Source organism: Mustela putorius, unplaced genomic scaffold (assembly GCF_011764305.1).
Source record: "Mustela putorius furo isolate JIRA1106 unplaced genomic scaffold, ASM1176430v1.1 tig00003987_pilon_pilon_pilon, whole genome shotgun sequence".
NCBI classification, from domain to species: domain Eukaryota; kingdom Metazoa; phylum Chordata; class Mammalia; order Carnivora; family Mustelidae; genus Mustela; species Mustela putorius.
In genome coordinates this window covers 18,972,182-18,987,904 of record NW_025422126.1, presented here as the reverse complement: position 1 = coordinate 18,987,904, position 15,723 = coordinate 18,972,182, and the positions used below count along the sequence as shown (strand labels likewise).

The 15,723-nt window shown below is 36.3% G+C and overlaps 1 protein-coding gene across 3 annotated transcripts in view; it reads left to right on the top strand.

Moving 5' to 3' along the window:
* Window positions 1-15,723, top strand: part of NOX4 (NADPH oxidase 4) — a 169,353-nt gene that overhangs the window by 9,284 nt on the left and 144,346 nt on the right. The window lies entirely within an intron of this gene.

Here is a 15,723-nt window from a genome sequence, read left to right as displayed (position 1 = left end):
AACCCCAGGAGAAGCCCTATTGGAACCCACATTTGTCTCATACTGAGGACCTTGTTTTCAATCACTGTGCACTCCCAGGGAGGTTCTGAGACAGATGGGGTTAAAACCGGAATTTTCTGATGTGTCCTCCCACTGGCTGTGCATCAGACTGTCTATATGTATGTTTGTGTGTTTTTGTATCGATAAGTACTCGATCAGGAATCAGGGGAAGAATATTGTTTATGGATTATTCTTAGACCTGGCACAGACCTGTAGACCTCAGCCTAACTGGTGCCTCCCACGCTAGTTTGCTCAGGCGTCCATAACAAAGTACCACAGACTGGGCGGTCTAACCAACAAAAATGCGTCTCCTCACAATTCTGGAGGCCATATGCTTTATGCTTTCTCTCCCAGCCTGAGGCAGAAGAGCTTGTAGAATGACTGAATGTTATAGGGATCTTACGGATTAATCTAGTTCATTTAGCTCCTTTGACAGATGAACTTGGTGAAAATAAATGTCTCCTTTATCAAGTCAGTATTTTAATCTTAGTCAAATTTTCTAATTCATCATGCTCAGCAATGTGATGATCTTAAAATTGATTTTAAAAGTGCCTAGGTCATACTGGGGAAGAAAATAAAATATTCAAAAAACAATCAAATAAAGATCATTAAACCATGAGCTAAATGGTTATGAGTTTGAATCCTAGCTCAGGCCTTTATCTCCCTTGATGATTCTGGTAAATTTCTATTCTGAGTGTAAGTTTAACTCATTTGTGAAGTTGAGTTTAAATCTTTCCCTCAGTTTATTTGTGAAGATTACATGAGAAAATGTGGGTGAAATGCTTAGCACTTGGTACATAAGTACTCAGCAAATGATAGTTATTACTGTAATTAGGTAGTGTTATTTAGCATTCCTAGTATTAATAGCACTGAATAGGATTATTATAAATTATTTATGCTTGTAAACAAAAATAAGAGCCAAAATTCATTGAAATGTTCTCATGGACACACATTGTATTACTTTTTTTTTTTTTTAAGATTTTGTTTATTTGGGGGAGAGGCTGTGTGCGAGAGAGAGAGAGAGAGCGAGAGCGAGTGTGTGCACACAAGCTGTGGGGAGGGGCAGAGGGAGAGGGAGAAGCAGGCTCCCTGCTCAGCCAGAAACCCTTGCACACTGGATTCCAGGACCTGGGATCATGACCTTGAGCCTAAGGTAGACACTTAAGGGACTGAGCCATCCAGATGCCCTGAATTGCATTCTTTATACATTTTTTTTTTCAAAAGATTTTATTTATTTATTTCTCATACAGAGAAATAGCGAGAACAGGAAACATCAGCAGGGAGATTGGGAGAGGGAGAAGGAGGCTTCTCACAGAGCAGGGGCCCCGATGTGGGGCTTGATCCCAGGACCCTGGGATCATGACCTGAGATGAAGGCAGATGCTTAACAACAGAGCCACTCAACTAGTCCATAAGGTAGATTCTATTACATAAGGAGAAACTAACAAATTATAAATAACTTGCTTGTGGGATAAAGTACCAAGGATAAAAACCATTATATAATAGGTGTTCCCCCAGATGCCAATTCTCCTCTTTCCTTCCCTCTTCTCTCCTTCATAGCCACACGTGACAGTTCACCTAACTGAAACATGATGAAACTGTTCTATGTATCTCAGAGTGTCATGTTGAGTATAAGATGATACAAAGGATAGGAAAGTACTTTGAATAATTGAAAACATCATGGATGTGAAAAGTAGTTATTCTTTACTGTTGCTGCATCCTGTCATTTGTCCCAGCTTTTAAGGCTCCAGCCATGGCACCATGACAGAGCTCCTCCAGGGGTCAAAAGCAAAGTCATGGAGAAAGGAATGAGGGACAAGTGTCAGATGGCCTTTCATATTCAATATGCATTACATTTACAGTATTGACTCTTGAAATGAGATCTTGATGGTTTGTGACATGTTGTAATTAATAATTTGTGCTAAGGCATGAACTTAGCCTTAAGACTTAAGCCTTAAGAATTTAAGACTGAGACCTTAGTAGAAGAGCAGATGACTTAGGTGGGGAGTGGGTCTCACTTCTTAGTATCCACATTTTAAAGGAGCTTTGTGATGTGATAACAAGCAAACAATGTGGTAAAAATAAGGGTGAAAATTGGTTTCTTTAGTGCTTTGGCAGTGGGACTAAAGAAAAAGTAGATTAAGGAGAAGATGGACTTTGCATGATCGATAGAATGTTTACGTATTTAGAAATTGAGAACTTGAATTTGATAATGACTTCATTTGATAAATGAATCAAATACAAGTTCTATGGGGAATTGGTTTAAATCACACGATTTAAGGGTTTTCTGAATTTGGGAAATTGTTAAAGGTCTTCGGACACATCCCAAGGATATCAGAGGTCTTCGATAGTTTAAGGCAAGAAGAGATGTGTGATGTACATAAAGTAAAAACATTTTATACACCTGAAATTTAAGAAGAAAAGTGGGCACTTCAATACTAAGATAAATATAAGAAATGATTTATGATGAATGCCTTTCTGACTAGATTCCTTTTTCTGGTGATAAGATGATCCAATAGTTGATTTCAAAGTGCCACTAATTTTGTTTCATGTGATCTTTGAAAGCTCAGGTGCATTGGAAGGATACAAAGGGGTAGTGATCCAAACAAATTTCTTTTGATTCTCTATGCTAATTTCCCCCACCCCCCATTTCTCTCTCTTATGGGCCTTCTAATTACCTGCATAACTTGCTGTTACCTTACCTTGAATGAAAACGTTGATTTCCAGGCTGATGAGGGTGACCCAAGAAAATCGTGGTACAAGAAAAGAACCACCCCTTGTGAAGATGCTGAAAATAGGGTGATAAGAATGCATTTACCTCTCACTGATCTCCTTGGGCCAAGTTGCTTTTGAGAAGTTACTTTGGGCCTTTGAGCTTTGTTAATTCTCTCAGTTTGAAAAGCATGGACCCAAAAGCACATTTATAAAGTGCTTTGAGTCATGCAAACAAAGGTAAAGAATATGTTTTTATTCCCACTTCCACCCCCTCCCTTCTGCCCACCCCCCCCCAAATATCTAAAGGGAAAACTAAGCAAATATCATCAGTGGTCTATATTAATGGGTTCCAGTTGGAAAAGAAAATGACTCATATTAAGCCGCAAGAATGCAGAGCTTCCATTGCATGTTCTTCCACTCAAGAAAAGGCATTTGCTGTTGGGCATTGTCTGTATTACATTTGTTACCTCCCATGGAAGTTCTCTGTAGGGTTGGAGCTTGGCTTGGACTATGTAGAACCCATCATTGAACTATTTTTGATCTCGTATGTTTTGTAAAACATAAGAGAAGGGGAAATGAATCAAATGAACATCTGACAGGAGTTTACGATCACAATGGCTCTATAGAGTTTACTTAATTTTGGTTTGCCTGATGAGAACTAGTCCTTGACTTGTACTGATTTTAAAGCTTAGACATGTTATTCTCAAAGAAGAAAATATATTTTGTACAACCCAATTTTTTAGATTTATAACATTTGTTCAAGTCTTCTATGACACATGTAAAAATTCTTGTAAAAACTCTGTTACCACCTTTTCCTAAGCATGTAATGACTATTAGTTTAAATTTCAAATATAGTAACACCTGGGAAAATTCCAAAGTTTAATGAAAACAATACAATGTAATGAACAATGAATGTAAGAACATGGATTTTTATGGACAAGTTGACTAAAGTGGAAATTGAGACTTTATCTTATAACAAATGTATCTTTAAATGATTTATTGGAACCTCCAAAGCCTTAAGTTTCCTCAATTTTAAATGGAGAATATATTATGAAATTGAATTACCTAAAAATTCCAGTATTGAAATAGTCTGACTTAAAAAAAAAAGATGGCAGTTTTGCATAGTTTAACCTAGTATCTCTTACAGGCTTTTGTTTTGTTTTGAAGAGAGGATTAAGTAGGATGAGGAAGAAATGCGTGTGAGGCCTTCAAAAAGCATGATTTCCCTTCTTGCTAATGGCAAGTTATAGTAGACTATGCTGGAGTCATTTCTTTTAGGCGACACTTTTGAAGTTAAGAATGTTTTGATGTTGAAATCTACTTGTAAATGGCCGCTAATGACAAAATTTCCGGCAACTAAGAGACATTAACTCCTAATTTCAGACAGTGTATATATTATGAATTATTTAAAGAGATATTTTGCAAGTGGCAGTGTGTTTTGTTAATTATAATTTCAAAACGATTGAAGCTCACAATTAATTGCTTTTTAACTGGTAATGGTTTTCAAGTTCTATCTCAATTTTTTGGCCTTTTAAAAGCTTTCTGTCAAACCAACCGAAGATTGAAGTACACACAAAGAGAGCTAATTTTAAAGGACATTAGCAGTGACTCTTTGTAAAAACAAAGGATTTAAAAAGCTATGTTTTGGATTTCAGGTACCGAGTATTTAAACATGTATCTTAGTTTGTAGCCGACTGCCTTCCTGGGCCTTTTCCTTTCTTCATCATTCATTTATTTATTAATTCATTGTGTAATTACTCCTCATTCTCCAAATCCCCAGTTCCTTTTTCCTCCCGACAACAGGAACATTTTTAACATGCTGACATGTATCCTTCTATTGTTATTTTATTTGCATGTTTCTTTGAATTCACCAAAATGGCATTATGCATAGACTCATTCTGTTTCTTGCTTTTTTTCCATCTGGTATTAGGTTTTTAAAGTCTGTCATGTGACTATGCGGTTCTTTGGGGTTTTGTTTCTAATTGCTACACAGTATTCTGTGGTTCCCATCTGCCACAGTGTACTTGCCCATTCTCCCAGAAAGAGACCCTCCGATCTCCTCTGATTTCCTATGACTTAATCATGACTTATGACTTTATCACAACTAAACATCATGATAAACATAAAGCATATTCTTAGAGTACAGATATTATACATTAGTTTCCTGGTTTTGTGATTTAGAAACTTTGCCCAATCCCTGGAGGACAAGTAATCTGTTCATAACTGTAACAAAAGTACCCATTTTTGTTAGGATATTTCTATATACTTGTTATAAGGTTTTTAGTGAGATTGAGATGACATTGGATGTGATCACACTTGGTACAACTTTAAATATTGATATTCAGTGGTAGTAACTGGTTTTCAGTGAGAAGTTTAAAGGTTATTGGATAACTAAAGGGAAGAATGCAGCAAGTATTTAAAGTTATTATTTGAGTTCTGTATTCCTACGTTTTTTTTTCTTATGTATTGCACATGATATTAACCATTTAAACAAAAAACCTACCCATATAAACAGTTACAGTAAAAACAGTATTACAGTTATTATTAATAACACATATAACATCAGACTTAGAGGAAATGGCAAGGGGGCACTGGGCGGTATAGTCGGTTAAGCCTCCAACTCTTGGTTTCTGCTCAGGTTGTGATCTCAGGGTGCTCAGAGGGAGCCCTGTGTCAGGTTCCTTGCTCAGTGCAGAAACTGCTGAAGTTTCTCTCTCCCTCTGCCCCTCCCCATTGTGCTCTCTCTCTCTCAAATAAATTTAAAAATCTTAAAAAAAAAAAAAAAGAAGAGATATAGGAAATGGAATAAATATAGAAGAAAACATTAAAAGGATAGGTGAATAGAGTGGAATGGATTACAGAAAAGTAAACAGACACGTCACAGCAATGATTCATCCAAACTGTCTGAGCTGCAAAGTGTAATATAATAGACAGCTATATGGACCCAGAGACCAAGCAAGGTTACGAAGGCTGTGGGATGGAGTGTGCTTGGAAGGTTATTTCTTTTCTTTTCTTTTTTTTTCATGGTAGCATATGAGGGTTTTCTTTATTAATACTTTAATATATGTAGAAATACTTTATTTTTTTCTCTGAAACGCTTTGGTAAATATTTTAAGAGCACGTAAGCTGACCAAGCTGTAAGAAATGTGCGATGCTCTCTGTCACAAGGGAGCTGTGGTTTGGATGATATTTAATGTGTGGGCCCCACTTAAGTTGCAGTAGTGTGCAAGAATCGCTGTCTCTGACACCCTTCCATTACCCTGGTAGTTCTGTTCATTACTTGGAATCCCCTTTTTCCTTGCCAGCTATAATGTCACTTCTTATTTCCCCTCTTCCCCCCACTCACACATTTCCCCTCTTTCCTGTTCCTGTCCTGTTATGTCCTATTCCGTTCTATCCTGTCCAATCTTACCCTGTCCAGCCTCGTCCTATTTCGTCCTGTCCTGTCTTGTCCTATTCGGTCTTCTTCTGTCCCATCCTATTCTGCCCTTCACTGTCATGTCCTGTCCTATCTTACACTGTCTTATTGATCCTGAACTTGAAGTAAATATCTTCTTGTTTATCAAAGGCTGGAAAAAAAAGAGCCCAGTAGCTTAATGTCCTTCTTCTGGAAGCTATCACCTTAAGCCATGGAAATATTTGCAAGATAATTTATAGTTTGTCATGGATTTTTCAGTATGAAAATAATGCATCCAATTAAGAGGGGAAAATGGACAAATGCACAAAAGTTGAAATAAAAGGAAAATTGCCTTTCAGTATTTGCTTTTCAGTATTTTAAGATAATATTTCTCCTCAAATTGTACTTCTAAGACTTTCCCCCCATTCCATTTTACTTACAAAATAATCTTTCTTGTGACTTTCAGGTTTATTAAATCTTTTTCATATTTGTTACAGAAAATGGGAGGAAATGCAAAAAAAAAAAATCATCTCAGAACCCACACCTAACCACCATTAACATTTTGGTTATTTCTTTTTTTTTTATAATAATATGATTAGAATAAACAGTTTTATATTCTTCTTTTAACATGCAGTGTTAAATATTATATTAGGTTTATTTCTGTTATATTATCACATATAGTTCAAAAATACATTTTTTATTTTTAATATTTCATTGAATAAATACAAACATACCTGTTGCAAACACTCCCCAAATTTCGGACATTCAGATGGTCTCTATTAACCCAGAAAATGCTATGAAAAACATCATAGTGTAGAATACCTCCTTTGTTTGTATAATCATGTCCTTTGGATATGTTATTAGAAATTCAAAGTGTATTAACCCATTTAATTTTATTTATTGCAAATTTTCATTGTGATCTATCCATTTAGTTTTTGGTACTTAATTGGTAAATTCATTACATTTCAAAAGAAACACGTGCTTCTCTGTACATTGAATACTGATGTTACCATAGAAAAAAATTAGGAATTCTCCTTTATTTCTATATAATCTATGTTACATACAGATACACATTTTGCATGTGCATATTATTAATTCATTTCCATTATACAAGTTTAACTTATTTTCTGTGGCTAAAGACTGTCCAATAATGTAGAGATAATTTTTTTCATTTCTCTACTGTTAACCAATTTGTTCCTAGTCTTTTTGTTTTTATCAGATGCCATACTGCAGTGTATCCTTATAGAAATTTTTATGTACACTTGGACAAGTATTTCTGTATGCCACTTTATTTTTTTTAAGAAATTCCGAAGCGAGGGGGATGGAAGGGTGGGGGAAAAAAAAAAAAGAAGTTCCAAAGTGAGATATTTTGGACCTGTTAAATGTTAGTTTTTTTAGGGAAAAAAAAAGATTATTTTTGATTTATATTTACTCTCTTATACCTATTTATCATCTTACATTTGATGTAATGCCTTGTTCTACCAGGAGATGAACTAGTGTGGACCACTGTGTGCTGACTAATTAAACTCTGAAGAATTTGTTGGAAGAGTCTAATGTTTAGAAGTGTATGCATCAGGAGCGACTGGGTGGCTCAGTGGGTTAAAGCCTCTGCCTTTGGCTCAGGTCATGATCCCATGGTCCTGGGATTGGGCCCTGCATCGGGCTCTCTGCTCAGCGAGGAGCCTGCCTCCCTCTCTCTCTCTCTCTCTGTCTGCCTCTGTGCCTACTTGTGATCTCTGTCTGTCAAATAAATAAATAAATAAAATCTTTTTTTAAAAAAAGAAATGTATGCATCAGGAAGTTTAGATGAATAGTTTATACCAGACAATCCATTCAGTCCATTTTACTGAGTACCTACTCTCTCAGCCATTTTAGCCATTTTGATAAACCTAGAGTTTTCTCAGAATTAATATCTTATTGGAGACAGTATTTTTTTTTTTTTCAAAGAAAGACTAAGAGAAATTTAACTGGATTCAAAGTTGAAAGTTATAGTTAAAAGACATGCTGAGTTAGCTAAGATTGCTAGTATTTTGAGGATCAAGATAGAACTTAAAGACAGCTTCATAGATTAAAATAATAAGAGTCGTTAACAAACAAGATTGAGTTCAGGAGAAATAAAATGGTAATGAGAGAAATGAGAGTAATGAGAGAAAAATCTTAATATAGAATATTCTGTAGTCACAGTATGAGTTTTATCTATTTATTAATTTTTAAGATTTTATTTATTTGACAGAATGAAAGAGCACAAGCAGGGGGAGCAGCAGGCAGAGGGAGAAGTAGACTCCCCACTGGGCAGGGAGCTGGACATGGGACTCAATCCCAGGACCCTGGGATCATGACCTGAGCTGAAGGAAGACACTTAACTGCCTGAGCCACCCAGACACACCCACTGTATGAGTTTTAATATATGTTGTTAAGGATAGTTTGATTACAAGACTAACCAAATGAGGGTGTACCATTGCTTTGACTGTTACTTCCTTTCAAAATTATTCTAGTATATCTGTTTGGCTTCCAAGTTCTAGGAGGAATGTTGAGAAATTAAAAATGGTTTAAGGATGAGGAAGAATGATGCAAGGTTTTGGAATGATTGTTCCTGATGAAGAGTAGCTGAGATGTGACTAAATAAATATCCTGTAATTGTGATCAGATGTGCTGGACCTGTGACGGAAGAAAAACAGGGCCTGTCTCAACTTCCTAGCCAACCATGCTCTCCAAAATACATGCCATTCCTTGGTGCCTTTCCCTGTGCATGGCAAATTTCTGTAGGAGGAGGAACTGTAACAATGACATAAAAGCAAATGTGCTGTAATTCTTGAGACCCTTGTTCTTGTGCTGTAGATAGGAGTAGATTATAAGGGATGAGCATGAAAATCTATAGAAATATCATGGGTGAATTAAAAAAATCCATTTTTTCAGCTAAAGAGATCAAGCCATTTTCATTTGATTTGTTTTTATCTTTTAGAATAGTTCTACAGGAGAAAGTGGAGCAAGTTTTGACTAGTGTTTTGTTAAGTTCTCCAGTTCTAGGTTTTGGAAACAATAACCTTGGTAGGGGTCATAGGTATTAAGTGTGATAAAAATATGCTTTTTAATGTGGTGATCTGTTTAGTAGATGGCATTGCGTGTAGAAACCCATGAATGTATTTAATGTAGTTCTGGATCTCACTTAGGTTGAACTTCAACTTTTGCAGACAGACTCATTGTTTAGAAGTGAATCTATTCTGCTCTCTGGGTTTTTGGCACAGGAAAGACAAGATAGACAAAATCTAGACAGAAATGCCATGTTACAATCTTGCTTTCTTCTTGTCTAAGAACTGTATTTCTTCCTTTCTTGTAATAGACTTCTAAGGAAGGAGTACATTCCTACTGAAAATGGAAGAAAGTTTCCTTCTAGAAAGGATGGAATGATGAATGATGGTGTATAAAAGCCAAGATCTGGGTTAAGCATAAGGAAATCTGCATATGAAGTCAGGATGGATTCTATTTTTTTTTTTTTTTTTTGGTGGCCCCTTTAATCATATGGAAACAAAATCTACCCCCCACCCCACTCCATTCCTGGCTGCTTTTTTTTTTTTTTTTTTTTTTAGAACTGATAACTTCTTTAGAAACAGTGTTTAAAAAAAAAAGTTTATAGATTGAAAGAGAGGTCAATGTGAGTCAAAAATTAAATTCTTCAGGGCAGTTAGTTGACAGAAACCAGCTAGGATCATTTGGCATGAACTATAGTTCATAATGGAATGAGGGGACATTCATGAGTTTTTGGATATACCCCAAGACCACTGAATTGCTAGTTTATTTTGGAAGTTTTTAAAGAAATAATTACTCCAATTATTATTAACTGCTTTCTGATAGTTCATGGCATGTTATTCATTATTGTTTTCATATGAAGCCTTATCAAAATAGGTAATCAACTTTTTGAAGTAACTTTTCATTGAAATGTCATTTTTAAGAATCATTAAGTACGATCCTGTCTGTATGAAATGCCTATCATATTCTTAATTCATACCCCTATTATACTATATTAATAGTGCACACTGAAATTTTAGTTAGGACCACAAGTTTGATTTTAGAGGGATAGGGAAAATAAATTTTCTAATTTTCTGCCATGGACCATTTTGGTGATTATAAAGACGACAGAAAGTGCTTACTATTGCTTTGGAAAATTGTATGGACTACTTTATGGAGTAGTCTCTTTTTGCTCATGTTTCTGTCTCAATTCTACTTTTCTTAGACTTTCATTGCTAAAAGCATATTTTCTCTGAGGAGTATTTTTTCTTTTTTCAAAATAATTTTCACTATTAATGAGCATGCACTTTTGAGGTCCCCAACAATAAGAAGCATTTTGGGCATTGCCACTCAGCAGTGCTTGCCACTTGCTAGCTTTTGGGGGAAAACAAGGAGATAAATAGGTAAAATATTCTAATACAACATCTCAAGTACTCTAAAGGAAATAAAGGTTGGAAGAGGTGGAATGCCGTCCCAAATAGAAGAAATGGCGATAAATACCATGAGCTAGGGACAGCGAATGAAGATATGTGGTGAAAATTCAGAAGAGGAGCTTATTAATCTGGTAATACCTCCAGGAGCTGCATTAATTGTAAAAGGATGGCCAGTGAGCCCTATGGGATCATCAATTTGGCTTATTTACAGACTTTTAATATAAGTTGGTATAAAAAGTTTTGGATTAGATGACCTATACAGACTCATCAAAGAGCTACAGTGGCCCTAAAGATTTTTTAGAAGTGAGTCTCTTCTGCTGTCTGGGCTTTTGGCACAGGAAAGACAAGATACACAAAATCTAGACAGAAATACCAATTTAAATCTTTAAATTGGGCATGCAGTTCTATCAAGTAAATCCTAATCTCAAGAATGGTGGCAGTTGGGGAAATGGAGGCAGAGTTTTCATTCTTGGGCACTATGGCATGATGGAGAGAACAGGTCTGAGTCTAACACTAGATGTAAACTACATTTCTTGGGTGATCTCTTTTGGTCTTGATTATTTATTTCTTAATTTCCAAAATGAGAACACTGAAGGATCATTTCATAGACTCATTCATTCAACCACCTTAAAGTTATTGAACACCCACTAATTGCTTAGGAATTTTCTTGAAATCTTTAGAATCAGCCAAGTGCAATAAAACTCATCTCCCATAGCTGCAACTAGAATCTTAATTCTTGGGGTGCCTGGGTGGCTCAGTGGGTTAAGCCTCTGCCTTCGGCTCAGGTCATGATCCCGGGGTCCTGGGATCGAGCCCCACATCGGGCTCTCTGCTCAGCAGGGAGCCTGCTTCCTCCTCTCTCTCTCTGCCTGCCTCTCTGCCTACTTGTAACCTCTGTCTGTCAAATAAATAAATAAATAACTCTTTAGAATCTTAATTCTTCAGAGCTGAGGATGGAAAAACAGGCTAGGAAGAAATTATTTGTAGGAAGGCATGCCTTAAGAACACCTACATTTTGAAACTAGAGCAGGTTAGTGGATGGGATTATGATAATAGCTTCTGCTGACTTTTTACTAGATGCTGGGTACCATACTAGGTACTAGATATACTTAATACTCACAATAACTCGTTGAGGTTGATGTATTGTTTTTATTTTATAGATGAGGAAAATGAGACAGGGTAAGAAAATCTATCAGGCCACACAGCTCAAAAAGGTGTTTTAAACTCGGGTTTGTTTGACTTTGAAGTGCATTCTAAAACAGCGATTGCCAAGCCTGGGTGTACCTCCTGGGGCCCCCTCTCCAGATTTAAAGAATGAAAATTTCAGAAAGTACAGCGGAGATGTGTTTATTTGTAAATAGTTCATCCAGTGATTTCAGTGTTCAGTCAGAATAGGAAAATATTCTGTAAAGAGTTACACAAAATGACAGGGAAAAGTACTGGTGGGAAAACAGGTAAGCAATTGAAAGAGTAAGGAAGTATTACAGTTTGGAAAGTTCACTAGGCAAGAGGTCTGGATTCACATCTCTGTTCTGGGGAGTGATGTGTTCTTAGGAAACGTCAGATAGCCTAGAGGTGGGCCTGGGTTCTAAACTGTGTTTCTTCCCACAGCAGCATGTGAATAGTGGCAAAAAGAAGGTTGGGCCGAATGATGTGTAAAGCCCCATAAACGAACTACAATTCTGTGGCTATAAAATATGTAAGAATTAGGGGTTGTATAGGCTTCATTTGGTTTGAATAAAAAGAATCAACAAAATTGATCTTAATGAGTACAAATTTGCATAGTTTTAAACAAACACAAAATGCCAATCCAGAATATAAAATAATTTGTTATAAACCTCTATGGTAATTTTTATTTTTTTCCTGGAAATAGTTGACTAATTGTTGACTCACTGAGAGGTAGCTACAGAAAAATGACCAGTTATTAAAACTTACTTTTAATACTTCTCCAGCCTTTTCAAAGCCCTTTAGACAAGGGTGTTGCATAGATGTTTACATGTAGAATGTCATATTCCCTCAAAATTGTTGAGAAAATTACCATTTGAGAGCAAAATGTTCATTTGAAAAGGTAGTTTGCAGGTCAACAATTTCAACAGGGTTTTGATACACTTTAATAGCATTGTCAAGAACCTAGGTGAAGATGTGGAAAACACGAATGTACAATTTTTAGCCAAAGCAAAATTGAGAAGGAAACATGTCAGAATATCAGGTTGATGGGGTGCCTGGGTGGCTCAGTGGGTTAAAGCTTCTGCCTTCAGCTCAGGTCATGATCTCAGGGTCCTGAGATAGAGCCCCGCATCGGGGTCCCTGCTCAGTGAGAAGCCTGCTTCTCCCTCTCCTTTTACCCCTGCTTGTGTTCCCTCTCTCACTATGTCTCTCTGTGTCAAATAAATAAAATCTTAAAAAAAAAAAAGATTTTATTTATTTATTTGTCAAAGAAAGAGAGAGAGAATGCACAAGAAGAGAGAGCGGCAGGCAGAGTGAGAAGCAGGCTGTCTGTGGAGTGACGAGCCGGCTCACGGCTCCATCCCAGGACCCCGTGATCGTGACCTGAACTGAAGGCACCCACTGAGCAGGCTGATCCACTCAGGTGCCCCAAGACGTGCATTCTTAATATGACCTACACAATCCAGCAGGCCTCCCCCTTCTCCACGTTTATGTTGTAATCACCTTCCATTTCCAATCCAACCACGCTGAGCTACTATTAAATTCTCATATGTACACTATGCTCCCCTTTGCTGCATCAGTTCTCATGCTGTTTTTTTCTTCTGTATAGGTGTCTTTCTTATTTTTGAGTGACTTGTACTTTTACCCTCAAAATCTCAGTTCACTTTTCACTTAATCATGGCAACCTTCCTGACCTTATTTGGTTTTCATTTCCTGTTACACATGCTCATGCTCTGTATTTCTTATTCACAGCATTGATCATTTTAGAATTTATGTTTGATTATGTAGCTATGTGATTCGTGCCTGTTTTCCCTACTAGAATATAAACATCCTAGGAACAGACATTCTCTGTTTTTTGTTCATGATTAAACTCCTGGTGCCTTGGGATATGTGTATATCACAATAAATATGTATTGAGTGACTAATGTAAAGTGGAACTTACTATGGAAGCACAGAGGAGAACATTCAGAGAAAGGATGTGATATTGTGACCCCAAGGCAATAAATTATTTTTATATAATGCTTGCATATTTTGGACTGGTTTTACTTTTCACAAAAGTTCTAAGAACTCGGATTACTGTATCATATATATTATATTAATTTTAAAAATAAGAACATTTATCCTTAATTTTACAGAAAAGGACAGTTAACTAGCTCAAGATGAATAGTTATTAAGTAGTAGATTTAAGATAAGAAACCATGTATTTGAGATTTTAGGAAAATTGCCATGCACTTGTTATACCCAGATGTTATATTCTTTTATAACTTGCTTCAAATGGCATATGTTCTTATGATGTTCTTTGGGACTGCATTCGTTCAGTCTTCTCTAACAAAATACTGTAGACCAGGTGGCTAAGAGAATATTTATTTCAGTTTTGGAGGCTGGGAAGTTTAGGATCAAGGCGCCAACAGATTTGGTGTCTGATGAGAGCTCCCTCTTCCTTCCTGTCTTCCTTCCTTCTCCTTTCCTTTCCTTTCTTTTCCTCCTCCTCCTCCTCCTCCTCTCTCTCTCTCTCTCTTTTTCTTTCCTTTTTTTTTTTCGACATTAGATTTCATATGAACTTGGGGGGGGGCAGACATTCAGTCAATAAAAAGGAGTAAGCTAAGTTTTATTTGTATATACTTATCTAAGATATATTTGTGATTTTACAATTGCATGTGGAATTCTCAGTTTATTACGTTCTAGAGTCCTTGACAGGTAGGCTTCTACACGTGGAAGTAATACTGCCATCTAGTGACAACAGACTTGAATGAAGTTGATAGAGTAGAGGAGCAGTTAAGAGCTCTAGGAATGGTGACCTGAGTCAGTCACAGAGTGGACCTGGCATAACATGGGGCGGTCCTTTCTTTTTAGTGAACATTTGAGGTAGCTGATTCTTACAGTGGTCATGCGCTAATAGGGACTAAGTAAAACAAAGGCTCTTCCCTGTAGGATGTCACCCACATAGTAAGTAGATCACGGGGTATCCTATGACTGCACCACTTGACTGGGACCTGTCTCCAAGTTCCTTACTTTCCCCATTGCTTCAGAATGAGGGAGTTTTGTACTCTGATAATCTAATAAAGAGAAATTCTCATCTTAGTTGAGAAACTAAGCATCTTCCGGAACAAGCATACATGAGGAAATGAGTCTTTGGCAAGACTTCTGGGTAGATTTTACAGCATCGTTAAGGAAGAAGTGGAATGCCAAGATAAACCCCATCTATCCTAAGGGGACACTTAAAGCCACTCTGAATTAGATTACTATGTGATTTAATGTAAGCACAACAATAAAACACTTCCAGGCATGCAATAAATGGTTAGAAAATTAACAATAGGAGAATTTTCTTTAAATCATTGAACTAGAAAAGAAAATTGGGTAATTTATTTGTATCTCTTAAGTCCTACACTTATACGAGAGATTTTCGCTGATACATTTTAAATGAATTATTGTTCAGGTACATTAAAATTGCCGATAAAATTATCATCTAAAAATCCCCTGAGCTAAAATTTTCTTATCATGGGCAGATGCCAGATCAAAGAAATCACAATTATTCTATTTCTCTGGAGGCGTAGATAACAAAAACTCATCACTCTGAAATGATAATAGCTTGCTGCATAAAGTGAGAATATTATATTTAGTATTTTTTTAGATAGTTTAGAGGGGATTATTTCTATTTGTCTACTTACTAGTATATTCATTGCAATATATCCCTAAGGTTTTCTAACTCATGGAGTAGAAATAGCCTAACTGGAAATATTAATTACTTTTTATATAAGTCAATGAAAATTATTGCTTTCCTGACATGACTTATTACCCCATCTCCCCTTCAGGAGCAATACTTCATGTGCTGACAACTAACATTTTGTAACAGAGTTGCTATTTTGCCAGAGGTTAAGCTGGAAATCTCAGGAGCGTGAATAATTTTAAGATAAGAAAAGCATCTGATTTATACGTATTTCTTAGTCAATATCCTTAAACTAAAGTA